Raw genomic sequence first — 19352 nt, 5'->3', positions numbered from 1 at the left:
CTTTGAATAATATATGGAAGTGCAATTGACGTTAGTCGCCGTATAACCTTATGTTTAAAAATTTTATTAGAACGATAGGGTCTTAAGAAATATTTTTCATTGATCTGTATTGAATGGCAATTGAGACTTAATTTAATTTCAGCTTCTAGCATAAAGTTCAGCTTTATGAAGTCTTGTTATAGATTTCTTCTTCTTTACGTTTTGTGAATGTCAGTGTCTTCAGCTGCCTTTGAGATTAGGTTAGGTTATGTTCGAGTGGTGGTTTTGCTTGAACCAAGCTTTCACTCTTACTTAAATTCTTTTAGTGGTAGCTTGTGGAGGGTCCGCTCCGTTGAGAGTGCAGTGCATCGTTAATTTCTATTTTAAATAAAATTTAAAAAAAAAAAATAAAAAAATTAAAGTATTCAATTTAAAAAAATATTAAACTAAAATTATAGATTTAACTAAAATTGACTATGAATGCAGCTGACAAACTCTATAAGTACATAAATCTTTTTAAAACCACAAAAATTTCGCATTGAAATTTTCGTAGGTAGTAACTTTTTGTTTGTTGCATCGAATAAATTTGTAGTTTATGCAACATTAACTATTAATCGCATTACTGAGAAGCACGAATAGCTGTAAAACCCGCCATATGGAGCACGCATTTTCAATGGCGGGGATTTAAATTATTTTAGCTTTAATTTCAAACTAAAGCCACAAAAATTTACAATAGCAAAGTTTCGAACAACTACCAACTTTTTTTTTCCTACTGAGTCTGGAGCAACATTTAACGGTGCAATGATGCAATGGTGCAAATGTTTACACACAAAATTTCCCACTGAAATTGTGGATATTATTGTTGCTACTGTGTGTAATCGAAATCCCCTCAAAGGCGAGGAATAACCGCAGCACTTTGTCGTGGCAAACTTGATCGTTACTTGTACGTGGCTTAAGTACGCTCAATAGCCGCAGATGCATTTCTGCACTGCATTCGTTTTACATGCATTTCATGTGATACTTTTATTAATTTAATTCATGTTGAAGTCATTGGTAGTGTGCCATGGTGGCCATCGTAACCAATGATGCAGTTGCTGCAACTGCTTTTGCCGCTGCTATTGCTGCTGTTGCTGCTGTTGCTGCTGTATTGCATGTTAACCTTTCTGACACGCAATTAGCAGTTAATCAATAAACTAATCTTACAAAGCTTACAAAGTATCCCACAAAGTATCTCGCATGTATAGTGAATTTTATTTTTTCTGATTCAACTGATTAATTTTTTCATTAATTTATTATAATTTTTATTAATATTTATGCTTCGTTTTTTTTTTTGTTTTTGTTTTTTGTGTATGTTCGTTGCGAACAAGTATAATTTAAAATCCCAGCATTGGCAATAATTGTATCTGCAGTTTGTCGTTCTTCAACTCATAACCGCATTAACCGGAGATATAACAGCAGCGGCCCAGTATTGCGGCTTGCCACTTTGTATTTTGTATTTCATTTAAAGTTTTCAAGTTGTCTCAGGCCGCAAAGTGCAAATCGCAAAGAACACAATTTTGACTTTTTAAAAATCAAACCATACCGTAAAGGTTAAAATGATCAAGTTTATTTTGCTAATATTACAAAAAATGAAGTTTTAATATTTTTTAATTTATACGAAAAAAAGAAAAAATAACTTAAAAAAACACAATTCCACAATATCGAGGAGATAAACATTTCACAGATACTCGCATACTCACTCGTATCTGTGAAGTTGACTGCAACCTGTAGCGCCGCTACATTCAAAATGTTAACTTGCAATTTGACATTTTCGTGTGCAATATTTTCTGCATCTAAAGAACAACAACAACAACAGCAAAAGACTACTACTACTACAACAAAAATAATAATAACAAAATTACACAAAAATTATTAATTTCCACTCGTAATTACGTTATTTTGAATTAAAAGCTATGGCTTGTGCTTTGTCGGTTTAGACCATAAATTGCAGACTCTGACTATGAATTATTTATTTTATTATTTTCGGAAAATTCAATTCACACTGCGTCTGTGGCATAAATCACTTAATGGTCGTAAAAGGAAGGTCAGCGAGGTCTTAACAGCTCAAAAATCATACAAATTATTTCAAATGTTAAACAACTTTGGAGGCCTTATGTTAAGTGCATTCAGTTTAATTAGTTGGTATATACTTTGTAAAGCAACGACGACGTTTAAAACTTAAAGGTTCATAAAATAGATATTTTAAGCTCCGAAGTTAATAGAAACAGTATCGCTTAGAACGTATTATTTTGCTTAGTAATAAAGCCAATAAAGCTGCTCAGTATAGCTATTCTGCGGTCAGGAAAACTATACGATCCCCGATGAGCAGCACTCTTTTTCACATGAAAAAACTTTTGAGAAGGGCTTTGTCATATCTATAAATCTTTGTTCTTAACCTCACTAATTGGTACCACAATATGATAATACTTTTTGTACAAGAGATGGGCTTCACAATATGCTTGGACCTAAGTCCTCAACCTCGCTATTTGGTATAACAATATGCTAACACTTTTTGGACAAAAATAAAGTCAAGAGATTGGCTTCCTATATATGTGGATTTAAGTTCCCACCCTCTGTATTTGGTACCACAATATGCTAATAGTTTTTGGACAAGAGATGGGTTTCACTATATGTTTAGATCTAAGTCCTTAACCTCACTATATGGTATCACAATATGCTAACACTTTTTGGACAAAAATAAAGTTAAGAGATTGGCTTCCTATATATGTGGACTTAAGTTTCCACCCTCTTTATTTGGTACCACAATATGGTAATAGATTTCGGACAAGATATGGGTTTCACTATGTGTTTAGATCTAATTTCTTAACATCACTATTTGGTATCACAATATGCTAACACTTTTTGGACAAGAAGAAAGTTTAGAGTTGGGCTTCCAATATCTGTGGACTTAAATTCCCAGCCTCATTATTTGGTACCACAATATGCCAACACTTTTTGGACAAGAAAAAACTTCAGAGTTTGAAAAAAGTTTCCGATATGTTTGAATCTAGGTTTCCATCCTCATTACTTGATACCACAATATCTTAACACTTAAGTTCCAAACCCTTATTGAAGCCCTCTACAATATGGTTTCAATTAAGTTGTAAGCGTGCTCACTTCAACCTGCTTATATTTAATTCCCAGCTTTTTTTATGCTCTCTCGAGCATACTCATATTTAAGTTCTCTATTCTATTTATTTTGTATTAATATTTAAATTCACTAAACTTGTTTTGTAATATGCCATATTCAATCAGGAATATTCAATCATATTCAATCAGGATTGTGCCAGGACAATATGATTGACAATATAATACTCCCTGCTCTCTTCTCGATACACCACTATTTATAAGAGTCCCAAATATGAATGTTATTGGTAATTTTGTTTTAAATTATTATTATAATGAAACAGATAGTGAAATAAATAATAATTAATGGAGAGAAATGTATGTGAATTGGACATATTTCACTCTAAATTTTTGAGTGCTTTTTTTTTAATTTTTTTTTTAATAGGATATATATTAACTGATTGTCAAGGTAACCCTTAGTATATAGTTTTAGAAATATTGTTAGTATCCTCTTTTACTCGTATATACTTTTAAATACGTTTACTTCTAAAATATATCCACAGATATATCCACAGATATATATATACCTTGAAAAAGGTTCTTTAGAAATACAGATACCGTAGTTATCTTTCATGTTGCAGCTTGGTTCCAAAGTTGATATTCTTACTTCAACGAAAGCGTTTCATGACTGCAGCCATAAAACAAGATTTCCTGCACTTATACAACATTGCACTTACATCACCCTAAAAAAATATGTGGGGAAGATAGGGTCTAGTGATGACATAGCTATCTTCCACTTAGTGAGGTTAGTGAAGCTAACAAAATAAATGTAGATTGATTTGTGATTTTACATTAATTATTAAGAAGTTAATAACAATAATAAAATAATGAAATACAAAGGGTATAAATATATAATTGGAATATGATGTTTCCACTGATCTCATTTCAGCAGTTTTGCTCATTAAGTAGCTACCTTAATGAGGGTAATTTTTCAAACAAAGAGCTTTCATATAAATAAACTCATTATAAATAAATCAACTCATTTAAGACAAAAAATATTGAATATGGAATCATATTAATATAATATTATATGATCAATGATCAATGAAGTTTTTTTATCACTTCGAGTCACATAAACAAAGATGTCACAAATCATCATCTTTCTTATACTGCAGTCTACTAATCAGATACTTACATTTATTTACAGTAACTATCCTTTAGCTAGTACCATACTTAGTAATCAAGATTTTTATTATAACAATAAACAAACACAATTAAGCACACTTCTTTACTGACCAGACAGTTGATTCGCATTCTGCCTAATTTCGATCATCACCGATCTTCTGATACTATGTATGTTCAGGTATTTTCCATTTTGCTCATAAAATTTTATGTTACTTGTCAACAATTTGCCTCGGTTTATATACTATTTCGAATCAAATGCTTAATTGTAATAAATAACCTAAAAGATACATAACTTTGAAACTAAGAGAAACAATAAAAATTTCAAATAATACTAAAATTTAATTGTTTGTGTTTCAGAATCACCGAATGAATTGCAATTTTAAATGGAATTTCCGATGTTCTGTACTCGAACACAATAATAGAATATACTTATATATATCTATGTATATACAATCTAAACATTTAAATTAATTAAATTCAAACAATTTATTTATATTGAGGCGAAATTCTCTGGAAATTCATATTTACTTTAAATTAGATACAAATATAGCATTTTGTGATATTCTGTTCGCTAATTACTAGGAGAATAGATACAGTGTTGTAACAACTGAAGTAAATTATATATTATTTCTTCAGAAATAAAAAATTTAAATAAATAATTATTACGACTATTGAATAAACTTTTATGCATTATTCATGACGTATTCTGAATGTAAATTATAGAAGAGACCGCAAACTCAGCTCGAAGAGATTTATAAATTTAGAAACTTAGAAACTTAACAAAGGTTTTAACTTGGAAGAAAATCTAAAGAATAAATATACTTCATATTAATTAAATTTAAAATATAGTAACGTATTTATTCTAGCCATATATTTGTATATTTATGTGTTCATATATAAAACTTTTCTCTCAATTAATTGGGTGTGTCATAACATTTATGGCATATAGTGCCAATTATTTGAAACCACACATTATTCAAATTCAAACCATCTAATTTTTTAGTCTTTAGTTCTGTGAATCAGAGCGTCGTTGTTAAATAAATTAGTTGATCCACAACTAAGTGCCCGAAAAAAACCGGTTTTGAACCCAAAGATGCCGCTTTGAAACGACGCCCTAGATAACTGCCATGCTAAAAAGATGATTTGTGCTTAAAACCATAGCAAGACTAAAGAGTTATTTCATCGTTAGAACTACACTAATGCGCGTCTCCTCACTACAAATAAATTAAGATTCTTAGAAGGTTATCTCAAGGTTCACCATGGTTTACGTTATCATTTTAACAATATGGATCTGTGCATGAAAACTAAATGTCTACTTGGAGACAATATAGAAATTATTTGTAACTATTTAGTTTTGTTCTGTGCTAGAAAAGAATTTCTAAGCCGAATATTTATTCCTCAGCCTGATATTATCAAAATTCACCTAATCCAATGATCCATGAAATACCCTTCTAAATGTTTCTTCGGTTTGTGCATTCGTGTCAGGCACTCCCAAAGCACATGGTATGCACTTTCTCTCTCTTCTCTACAGTATTTGCAGTCTGAGTTGGTTTGAATTCCTAACATCGATAGGTGATTATTCAATCTATAGTGACCGGTCAATAATTTCGATTGTGCTTTGCAGCGTTTTAGGTTCCCAGGTCCTTAAAGCATTTTAGATTATGAAAGTCTTGGTAACCTTTTTCAATATACTTCCCTTATTTTTCTTCTACGCCGTTCATAAGAATAAATAGAGTTTCTTAGCTTAAACCACAGAATGGTTCTGGGCCTATCATTCTTGAGGCCAATACTTGAGGTCTGCTGAAAATTGAGAACCCTATTATCTTCTATTCCATTGTTACTTAATTATTACTTACTTAATTTAATTAGGCGCGAATGAATTCTAATTTAATTCATGAAATGAAATGTTTTATGCATAAAGGAATTTTACGAAGACAACAAAATATCAATTAATCAAGTCAAGTTTTTAATATTTCTGTTTTTATCCAAATTTAATTAAATGGAATTAATAATCCGTCCTCTTTTCATAATGAATATAAATTAAAATTTAATTAATCAAATGTAAATCACTTAAAAATGAACTAAAATTAAAAGATAAAAATTAAAAATAACGAGTAAAAAGTATCTTAAAATGTGAAGTGAATTTGTTTTTCGCTTTTTCGTAATAAAAAGCAACGAACAAATAAAAACCGAAAAATATTGTTGACACTAAAAATTATCATAAAATCATAAAGACAACAATAAACGTAACGCAAATAAAATTGTATCTCAGGTTCAATGTACGGACTTACGAAATACAAGATACCGAATACCGAATACAAAATGTGAAAAGTGAAAAATGAAAAATGTAAATAAATACACAAAAAGTAAATAAAACCATAAAAAACATAAAAATTTACAATAATAACAGCAACAAGAATAATAATAAAAAAAAAAAAACGCTGCTAAGAAGTAGTTAAGGCGAAAATTGTTAAAATTGCAAAAATTATAAAAATAACAAATATTTACGTTCAAATAAAAAAATATCAAAGTATAATTTGTACTTTACTTTATTAAGTTTTTAATATTATTCCAAATAATTTTTAATCTTTTTTTATTATTTTTTCATTTATTTTATTTTACTTCTTTTTTTTTTTTTTTTTTTTTTTTTTTTCAATGAGAAGATACATTTGAGTCTCGTAAAGATACTCAGATGTGAGTATCTCGTCTCGTGTGAGACGTGGGAAAAAATTTTTAATGTTACAAATTGTGCGAAACCAACGAATTGTGCAATACTTAATTGAAGGCATGAATACTTCAAACTCAAAATAGAAATACCGATTTTTATCTATGATGAACTGATTTCCATCACAAGAAACTCAAGTGGTTACCATGACATATGTATAGGAAAGTTGAGGTAAATTTGCTTCAGATGTTAGTTCAATGAAGTTTTTTGCCTTTTTAATGAAAACATCTTTTTATAAATTCTTTGTTGTAAGTTCTATGCGGGAATTTAATAGATCTATAATAGATATGGTAAATGAAGAACTGGAACTTAATTTCAATATTACTGTGGCCATAACACTATTTACTCATATTCTTTGTGAGAAAGTTATGGAACAGTCAAAATTTTATATATAAAAAAAAATACAACTATTTAAAAAAAAAAATATAGGCCCCATGGTAATACTGCACATATTTCATAGGTTAATAGCGGTGCGACATTCAACTTCTTCAGTTAATTTTCTTTGATTTCCATTCATACCGCTTTCGTGTACTGGTATTTTTAATCTCATAAAAAGAAAAAATTCTCGCACAACCACAATAGCCATCTATTATTGCAATGGATCAATCTAATTTGACGAGTTTTCTACCACAAACTTTTAAATAAATAAGTCTTCGAGCATTTGCAAAACAATCCAATGCATAACAGCAAATACAACAATCAATTAGGTTCAATTTCTAATTCTTCCAACTTAAAAATTATGTACAGCCAGTCAGTCCAATATTTCTAGACACCACTACTAATGTGCATTTCAATGCATATAAAACAGCTACATAGTTAGCCCAAAAAGTCTCTCAATTAAAACTTTAATTTTTGCATTTCTCATTTCTAATACTATGTTCCCACTGTTTACTTAGTAAGTTACTTAAGTAACTTTAAGATTTTATCATTTCTATTGGCATAAGTAACTTATTGCATGTAAAAGAGCTTTTATGTGTCAGAAAGTTTTTCGAAAGTTTTAAGGGAGCTTCTGTTTGTTTAGAAAAACTTTAGTCAGTAATATACTACACAAAATATTAAATATGTATTTGATATGTTAAATCATTTATATAACATATATATATATATAGTAAGTTACTTAAGTAACTTTAAGATTTTATCATTTCTATTGGCATAAGTAACTTATTGCATGTAAAAGAGCTTTTATGTGTCAGAAAGTTTTTCGAAAGTTTTAAGGGAGCTTCTGTTTGTTTAGAAAAACTTTAGTCAGTAATATACTACACAAAATATTAAATATGTATTTGATATGTTAAATCATTTATATAACATATATATATATATAGTAAGTTACTTAAGTAACTTTAAGATTTTATCATTTCTATTGGCATAAGTAACTTATTGCATGTAAAAGAGCTTTTATGTGTCAGAAAGTTTTTCGAAAGTTTTAAGAGAACTTCTGTTTGTTTAGAAAAACTATACTCAGTAATATATCACACAAAATATTAAATATGTATTTGATATGTTAAATCATTTATATAACATATATATATATATAGTAAGTTACTTAAGTAACTTTAAGATTTTATCATTTCTATTGGCATAAGTAACTTATTGCATGTAAAAGAGCTTTTATGTGTCAGAAAGTTTTTCGAAAGTTTTAAGGGAGCTTCTGTTTGTTTAGAAAAACTTTAGTCAGTAATATACTACACAAAAAATTAAATATGTAATTGATATGTTAAATCATTTATATAACATATATATATATATATATATATATATATATATATATATATATATTCTAAATTTATTACATATTTAATTAATAAAAAGTAAGAATTTAATAAATACCTACTTTCTCAGTATTTTTACAGCTCAGCTCTTGTTCTTTTACATTTAACATATAAAACAATTGAAAAATATTTCAAATTTTGGTAATTTCCCTTGTGGGAAATTTATTTTTAGAGTTGCAATCGTAGAATATAATTAGAGTTGCCCAGAGTAGAATATAATTCACCTAGTAATGTAAATGTCGGAGGTCCTATGCTCCTCCTAGGAGTTAAAGGATTTAATATATATATATAAATATATATATATAATGCAAATGTCTATGAGATCAATATAGCTTACTGTTATTTTTAGTAAAATGACCTTAACGCGAAACTTACAATAACCCTTCCAGTGAACTTTACATTTTAAATGATGTTTAAAGATATTCATTAGATTTTGAGATATAAAATTATCAAAAAAAGGCTCTTATCCATTGAATGAGAAATATCTCTTATATTATTTGAATATTTTTATCATTTATTTATTTAATGATGCAAAATTTATAAAAATTATAAGTTAGAATAATTAATTATTTAATATTAATTTTATTGTACGTAAATCATCAATTATTTTTTCAGAGAACACGAACTTTTTAATCGCTCAATCCAAAATTTTTATTATTATTTATATTAAATGCAATTTGTCAGAAGACATATTAAATCAACTTTGTATTGCGTCAAAACAATAAATTTAAAAAAAATATATTTAATTGATTGCATTGTAGTATGAAGTGAACAACTGATTTTTAATATAACATACAATATATAAAATTACAATAAAAACTTGCATAAATGCATTAATCATTAATTTCAATACGAGGGCTGTTCAATAAGTTTTACACGCAGAATGGACAGAAATGATTTTGAATATTTCTGTTGTTATAAATATTTCTCCACAATACACTTTTCTCGAAAACATTTTAACTTCTGTAACCCTTTTAAATAATTTATTAAGTCAAAATATCCATTTACGGCGAATACCACTCCATTATTGTGCGACAACTTTTACCCACCGAACCCAACTTTGAACTTTGAAAATAGAAATAAGTACTAAATCTAGATAAGTAGCTAGAACCCTAATATTGTGATATTTAACTTCTTAATAACAACAACGGCGTATATTCACCTTTTTGGTATCGTCGCGAATTTGAGGCGAGTCGACAAAATAGTAAACTGAGAGTTTGCTTTCCTGGTATCGTCTAAAATTTTAGTGAATTACGTTTAGTGAAAACCTCGAATAGTGACTGCCTATAATAAAAGTAAAAAAATAATATTAAAAAATAATAAATAATTCGCAAAAAATTTCTAAGTAATAACGTATGCCCTTTTACAATTTATTATACATTATATTAGAGCTGCATAAAGTATATTAAAATAATCATACAGTTTATTATTTTTGAACTTTGTACTTTCTAATAACCACAAAAACATCATAGTGGTGCTGTTAAACCTGTCAAAAAAAGGACTGGCACCACTGCACTACCCGCTTGAACTGCAATTAATTTACCGACAGATTGGCAAAAAGACTCACCTTCACTACATCAAAATGACTCGCCATGTCTTCTCAAAATTAATTTGCCGGCATAGGGCCAAAATAATTCGCTGGCGATCATTTCGCCAAAACAATTTGCCGTCACATACCCAAAGCAATTTGCTGGTATATCAGCAAAACAATACGCCACCACTTGACCAAAACGATTTGCCGGCATAGCAGCAAATTGATTTATCGACACATCACGCAACCGATTCGCTGTAATATTGCTAAAATGATAAGTCGGCAATTCGCCGATATGGCTTGCCGACGGCAAACGGTTCGGAAATTTCGAACTAAAGCACAGCTTCTGTTGACTTTCCAGCAAAGTCTGCATATAAACGCTAGACATGGCGAATTCGGAGCAAATTTGTTTCGTTGACTGTTGGTCAAAACGAATATAATTAATATAAGAAAAAATCTGTGTTTATAAAGGTTTGAAAAATTTTTTATTTATTCAAAGTTGGGTTAAAACTAATAAAAATATTGTCAAAAACTTTTTGACTCATTTACCATTATTTAAATTGTGAATTGCAATGTGGAAATAAAATAAGAAATATTATCTTTTCTACATTAATAATAACTTAAGATATGGATTATTGAATTATATATTCGAATATAAATTTCAAAATGTTTAAAATTTATAAATCAGAATTTTTCCTTTATTATATCCAATATTATAAAATAATTAAAAACTATTCATTTTAAAAATAAAAGTTGTGATTTTTTATTCATAAGAAAATTTTAACTTTTTTATTTAAATAAATAAAATTGATAAATAAAATAAAATATTTAAATAATAGTTTTTCACTTAATTAACAATTCAATCCCAAAAAATGAAAATGCCATTAAGATCAATATAAAATATAAAGCAAGCACCTTATCACTAATTCGACAGTAGAGAGCCTAGCCATTCCATTAATTACAGTAATTATATGGATTTATTGCTTAGAAATCATTTCCCGAAGTATCATTTCCCAAGACACCAAATTCTCACAAATTCTATGATTTAATAAAAAACAATATGTAATTCTGGGAAATTACTTTTTCATTAATTCAACTATCAAATTCTAAGAAATCATACTTGCAATATGACGATTTGTAGATAGTAATTTGAATTAATTCTAACATTAGGTAAAACTACCACTATTGATATTATTGCGACTATTGATATTATTGCCACTATTTATTATCTAAAAGCCTTCATTCCCTGCCTCGAAGTACATTTATGGTTACGGGTATGAGCTTAGATTTGATGAAGAAAATATTCTTACTTGTTTTCACATTGGCACTTGGGTTATCAAACTAAAATGTTATAAGATAATTGGAGTATTACTTAAAATCTAAGGTGCTACAATTTATCATTTAAAAACACTCAGCCCCTGCCCGATGTATATTTTTGGTGCACTTAGTCTGTATATATAGATGAGCATATCTATATTTCCTTTTAAATTTAGACACAACCAAAAAGTACAAAAGTAGTAAAAATACGAAATTGGCAATACTTATGTGACACTACTAATGTTCTTACTTCACGCCTTCAGACCAAAACTTGATTGGCCAAATAAAGTGTCACTTAAGCATAACTAATCTCATTTTCTTTCAATTAAATCTGTTGCCACTATCTATTACAGAATGCCCTAAGCCCATGTCTCAAAATTAATTTTTGGTTACGAACATCAATAAGGATATGTTATTAGAAGAACAATATTCTTATTCTTATCATCTTAGCTACTTTAGGCATTCAAACTGAAAGTTAATAAGACAGTAGGGGTATCATTTAAAATCTAAATCATCTCAATTCTTTTTAAGTTAAATCTGTGGCCACTATTTATCATTTAAAAGCACACATCCACTACACTCAAGTACACTTTTTGACTGAGGGCAGGTGCTTGGATAAGTTATTATAGCAACAATACCCTTACTTGCGGCCATAGTTACTTGGGCCTTCAGACTAAAAATTAATCGGTCAAATGGACTGTCCCTAAAAACGTATGATAAGTGAGCTCACTTTTTCTTAATTGAATCTGTTGCCATTATTTATTATTTGCTGACTTTTAAAATTTATTTTGAAAAAATTAGTGCTGCTCTACTAACTTCCGTTGGTTTTTTCTTAATCTTGTTAGTAAATACGCATTATGAGGTCTAGTAGAGTGAAGGTTTATCACAGCTTCGGTATGAAAATATTATAAGTGCTTAAAACTCTTCCATTTCATACCGTAGAGGAACTTAGCTTTTTAGCAGAATTTTTCAATAAATTTGAAATTAAAATTTTTTTTTTTCACAAAAGCGAAATGTCAAAAAAGTGGAGGAAGAATTACACGCGCTGTGTAAATTTGAAGAAGAAAAACAAAACTTAAAATAAAATTGAAGAAGAAAAACTGTAAGAACTACATTAATTATAAAATTTCATTTAATTTTGAGTAAAAGCAAAAACTTCACAAGAAAAGTTATTAATTAAATGTAATTTCTTTGATTTATGTACCAACCTAAAAACTTAAATTGTGTTACAGATACCCAAGTAACAAACGAAAAGTAACGCTTGCAGACAAAACGAGATACATTTGTATCTATGGAAACGCGTACAAATGTTGACGGCGCATTTGTGGTTAACAATAATTAATTTTATTTATAACACAAAAAAAAAAAAATACAAAAGAAAAAATAAAAAGTAACTACAAAAACAACAACAACCAAAATCTACAATAATAATAAAAATATAATAAATTTAACAGTCATGCAGTTGACATTTATAAATAGGTGGTAACAGTATCAAAAACAAAAACAATTGCCGCAACGATGACATGCTACCAGACTGATTAAATAATTTATGCAAAAATACAATACTATATATATATATATATATATATATATATAGAGAGAAAAAATCTGGGAAAAAATTTTTTATATAATAATTTAAAATAAATTATTTAACTGCTAAGCTATGCACTACATTTAAGGCCAACATTATGGTGTTGAGGCCTTCTTTTTGGATGAAAAGGACATTGGGAATGAGTGACATTTTGATGAAGTGTGACTTCTCGTTACCTTGTGGAATTTAACAATATTATATCAACCGAACTGCCATGTTACTGTCAAACCAATGTAGATACAAAATGTAGATACAAAATGTAGATACAAAAGGTAGATACAATTACAAATGCACAAACACAAGTTTAATTTGAATTAAAATTATATTTACCTTTTCGCCAAACAGATTGTTTAATCACTACTGAAGAATGGTGAAATAAATTAAGTGAAATCATAAATAAATTATTTACTTCGCTTAACAAAAAGAAAAAACAAAACAAAATTATTATATATACCATATTTTAACCATAAATCTTTTGATGCCAACTGTTACACTTACAAATTTCTAATCTGGAAGCTTCCACAATATTTTTAACGCCGATTCAACAATTAAGCATTTTTTTCTTTTTCTATATTAATAAGAAAATCTCCGTCCATTAACACCAAAACAGCCACCACATTTACTTTAAGCACTGTTGCTTCAACCTCTGTCCCAAATATGCCCCCTCTCGCACACTAAACGTTTTCTCTTTCTAATTGCCATGTAATGATCATTAATACAAATTCTGTTAAGAGTTGTAGGTTTTGTTAGATTTTTACCTGTCATGTAGCCTTCTTAAGTGAATGGCTGGAATGTGCCTTCACAAGCTTCACTTGCTCTACTTGTCAGCCGCCAGTAAAGCTCCATTGACTAGTGCCAACTGAAATTGGGTCAAGCTCATTCTTTGACTCGTTTAATGCACACGAGCATCTTAATAAGAAGATTTCATATCAGGTCTGAAGATTTGCCAACACCATCGTCGTCGTCGTGTTAGTCGTTGTAATCGTTGTAGTCAACGTCGCTATCGTTGTCGCTGTCGCTGTCGCTATCGCTGTCAGTGTCTACTAGTGACAAGCAATCAAAACAACAATTAATCTTTTAGGCAAGTCAATCTGTTAGTCTGTTAGTCAGTCTGTTGCAGTTGTCTGACCGACAATCTTGATAGTCAGCGAATCTGTGTGTCAGTCAATTAGTTCTGCTGTTTGCCAATTGATTTGAAAGGCTAAGACGTTTTGTGTGATTTGGCAAGTAAATGAGTTTAACATTTCTGCCACTTCATTCACATTAATGAATTTCATGTGTAAGCATTTGTTGGTATCTTCGTTCTTTATTACTTGTATCTCAACAAAAATTAATTAATCAAAATTTTTCCATAGCCAACGTAAAGGCTCGTTGATAGCGCTGAATAACTGTAGATAGTTTTACCATCATTGACTGATTCAAGAGTGATTACAGCAATTGAAAATCTTCACTTCTTTTTTATTCCATTATACAAATGGATTCCATAGATATTAAATAATTTTAGAAAAAACAATAAACACGTAATAATTTCACAAAAGTATTAACTAGACTAGTTTCAGTTTGTAGAGACAACCTTTTGCTGTCAAACAACGTCATAATTTAATAAGTAAAAGTTTATTAATATTTAGCAATACAACCCTGAGTAGCTATAATATTCTTTAAATATTGTATTGCTATATTGTTCTGTTCATTGCTACTGTTGTCCCGTTTTACCTTTTGACTATTCTTACATCATTGATGATGCTATTCATTGCTATTGTACTATTCGTCTTTATCGATACAGCTGGCTAAATAATTAGTATAAATAGTGTTGTAATAAATCAGTATATATTATATAGGTATATATATATATATATAGCACACCGACTAACTTGCAGCATCGACATATATAAATGTTTTATATTATTATTATTTCATTTATTCCTTAATTTTATATCATGGCTCATTTATAAATTTTTAATTTTTATTATATATCTTTGTTTCAAATAATTTTATATTTTATTAATTTACACTTAATTTTATATATTTTATATATAATTTTATATATATGTTTGTATTTATATCAATACAAACATTGAGCACTTGCATTGCATTTGTGTACGAAGTATTTAGTGCTTGGATTGAATATGTGTTGTTTGCATTTTTATGCTATTATGCTTTATATATATTATCAAAGTTTCTTTTATTACGTTCTATCATTTATATTTTTTACGTTCCCTACGTCTGCATTAACAAATTCGGTATATTTACGTGAATGCGTGCTATTGTTTTATGGGGAAATTAAAAACAGCTGTTAATCGGACGGCATCCAACATAAAAATTTAGTGTGAATATAAAAGAGATGAAAAGTCGCAAAACATGTGTTTCATTATTATTATCTATATAATATATAAATAATTAGTTATTAAAAATCTCTCAAATTATGTTTAATGTTTATGTTTAATACATATGTGAGCATATTTTCTGAAAATATATATTAAGGTCGTGTGCCAGTTAGGCTAAGTTGCGTTCTAAATGAGGGAAATTCTAAGTTGTGTCGACAATGTAGTGATGTGTCGATACGTGTTGATAAATGGCTAAAAGTGTGCAGTGCAAAAAATCCCAAAAAATCATCCCATCTGGTTTAGCATCAACTTAGCCTAACTCGCACACGTCCTAAGTACATTTTGCTTGATTCATATGTAGATATATATTTATGTTTGGACTAAATATAACACCACTGATCTACGTTAAATAATAAACAACTTTATGAGTTAGTTTAAAAAATCTTTTATTGTTACTGGTATGACGACTATAGTTTATAATTACGTTCAGCACCTTGAATTTATATTGAATATATAGGGTACTGAAGATACCTATACACCATATACCATAGTCATAATATCAGTAGCAATAAAATACTAAATAAAATTAATTTGAAAAGTTATATACTGTTTAATATTGTCTAATTAAGCCGTACAAAAAAAATGTGTAAATAGTCATATATAAACTAATCAGTATATAAAATAATTTATTACCCAGAAATAAAGAATTAAAGAATTAAAAGTTCTTCATTTACTGCTGGGTCTTATTGTTAGCGATTTGAAACATAAACGCTGTTGCCCTTCTTTAAAAGCGACTCCAGATAGGATTATATTTTTACCTATAAATTTAATTAACACAATTGCTATAATTCATTTTGCTAAGAAAGGGTACTGAACAATAAGAAACTACATACTAGAAAGTATCTAAAACCAGTTGTTGGGTCATTGTTCACTTTTGCTGCACAACACGAAGTTATCCTCGTGTTCGCTAAAAATCTGTTCACACGGCAAATTTTAATTTAAACTTGATTTTATGTTTTTTTTTTTTTTATAATTGGCTTTTAATTGCAAATAGTCACATCATAGTGCTATTATAAAATACAAATTTCATTTCATTTTATTTTACGCCAATTTAATAATTTCCACTATCATATTTTTGTTTGAAATCGGTTTATGATTCTACGGGATTTTGTAAGGAAGCAAACCGAATCAAATGGATATAATTTTAAAACAGTTAGCTGCAACACACTTTAGTGATACGGGCCTATTTGAGTCACATACAACTTCTTATGTCTTATTTCTATTCAAATTTTCCTATATCGCTACGATATATAAATCGTTACTTTGTGAAAGGAGAGTTAAATCGAGGATTTAACATATATTTTTCTTGCTTCCACAAGAAGCTTTAAACCTGAATCCAAAAACCTAATTCACACTAATATTTTCTGTGTGATTGAAGCTGTCAAAATTTTTCATTATGCATTGAAAGCAACAACAATTGACTTCTAAAACTACAAAGATGTGACAGCTAAAATTACAAATAAAATTCTCGTATGAATTCAATATTAAGCAATCAAATTTTCCTGTTAGGCCATACATCCCATATAAAGAAAAAATGCTTTGAGTATTCTTCAGTTCCTTCAATTCTTAAGTTCTTATATTTCTTTTAATAATATTTCTTCTAATAATATTTTTTAATAATCTTTTTTATGTAAAAACTATTTATCTGTTCTTTCTTTTAAAATTATTTCGATTGCATTTATTATATTACAACTATTCTATAAATAGGACCTACTCGTGTCGTGTAATAGGTACATAATACTTTTAAAAACTTTATTGGTCAAGATAATGTAACACTGTTATCCCAAAATACTGTTATGATGTGGATGATTGGCAACACTGTTATATTAAAGGTTCGATATCGTTCGGAAGCAGACGTGTACGGAAAGTTTTATCCAATTTTTATTAAAACAATTTATTATTCAATATATTCAATACGAACGGATAATGTAAGTTTGATTGAGAAAAAATATAGATAATTTAATATTAGTAAGTTAATATTATTAATTATTATATATATTTAAAGTATTTTTAAAAAAATACAAAATTTAATAAACTGATTAAATGGGAATTGATCAGATATTAAAATATTTATTTATTTGTTATATTTAGCAATAAAGTTCTAAATAAATAAATAATATATTTTAAAAGATAAATAATATTTTTAAGTAAATTTTTACACATTTATTAATACTTTTTTTTTTATGAAAAAAGTCGATAAATACGTCGGCAGCTATATATTTCTAAAACAAAATGGCCGATAGAAACTTCTGGAACATAATTACATATATATGCATATGTACATTTTGTCTTATATGTTTTTCCTAATCTTAATTTTTTACCGCCATCTTTTTCAGTAACAGTGTAAAGAATTAATAATTTACGAAAACACTTTTTTAAGACAGTAATAACATTAATATTTATTAATAATACTCTGAGCTCGCTAAATAATTTGTTCGCTTCCCTGCTTATCTACTTTCTCCAATTCCTTTTATCCTATGGATTTCATTTTAATGCTGAGTGTGCAATTTCACTAACCGGTTTACGCAGGGTCTGTTCCAGCCGGAATATATTACTATGTGGTTCAATGATGCGATTTAAAATTATCTTCGTGAATATTTTGTTTACTTTTAGCAGCACAGAGATAACTCTCCACTTAGAGCATTTTTTTCTGTCTCCTTTTTTAATGATTTTGACTATGATAATCTATTTCCATTCTTTTGGAATATATTCCCTGTTTCATACCTTAACAAACAAAGGATGCAACTCTTCGGATATTGTTTCCGATATTGCTTCAAATAATTCTGCAAGCAAGTTGTCGATGCTTTGTCAGATTTTAGACATAGAATTACCTTGTATATTTCTTCGATACTGGGTGGTCTGCATTCTATGAATCTAATGAAATTATATAGTGTGACCCCTTGTAACTATTCACTATTTTCATTGTTTTCGTCATGTTTTATATTAAACGTTCTTTCGAAGTGTCTTTTCCACACTGCCATATGTCATTTTCAACAGGTACTGTACTGAAATGTTTTTAACAGTTATATCACGACTTATCTTGATCACTTCTCCTTTCTCTGAGGCAACTTGGGCTGCTAAACCTAGCTTATTATAGTAGCTCTGCTTATCATGTTTCGTTTTGTAACTTTCCTTTACGGTATCCCGCTTTACGGTTGCATTTAATAATCTTATTTTAATATCTATTGTTCGTGAATCTATCGATAAGATTCCAAAGTTGTTGAGATAACAATTTCTTTTTTTTCAGATCTTCTACATACAAGTCGTTTATTGTCTTTTTTAAGTCCTCCCACATTAAATCAACATTTCTGTTGTGTGCAGTTGAAGTGTAAGCTATTTGTTTCTTAAATGTGGTTTTAGTGTTATCGCATTGAAGTTTAGTCACATGTAACTTACGCCGACTTGTGGGTTGTTGTCCATGTTTTCGATATAGTTGCAGCCTAATTTCAGTCACTACGATGTAATGGTCACTACCAATCTCTGCATTTCGTTTGTTTCGTACATCACATAGTATATAGCATCATTTTTATGATACACTTATATGATCAATTCACGTCGTTGTCACACCATCTGGAGATTGTCAAGTAATTTTATGACTTCTTTTATAAGGACATATAGAGCCACTAATTTTTAGCTCAGTGTTTAAGCATAGCCTAACGCGTGAGTTCCCATAATTTATTCGAAACCAGCATACATCGATTCCATTTGGACATTAAAATCTCACATTTCAATTATTATATCTCTCTAACATACACCTTATAGTGTA

General features: G+C 28.7%; 1 protein-coding gene across 1 annotated transcript in view; it reads left to right on the top strand.

Annotated features, from left to right (window-relative positions):
• LOC119688291 (myb-like protein Q) overlaps window positions 1–19352 on the top strand; it is a 134379-nt gene that overhangs the window by 80788 nt on the left and 34239 nt on the right. The window lies entirely within an intron of this gene.

This window comes from Teleopsis dalmanni, chromosome X (assembly GCF_002237135.1).
Source record: "Teleopsis dalmanni isolate 2A chromosome X, ASM223713v2, whole genome shotgun sequence".
NCBI lineage: Eukaryota > Metazoa > Arthropoda > Insecta > Diptera > Diopsidae > Teleopsis > Teleopsis dalmanni.
The sequence above is the reverse complement of the archived record's forward strand: the minus strand, read 5'-3'. Positions and strand labels throughout refer to the sequence as shown.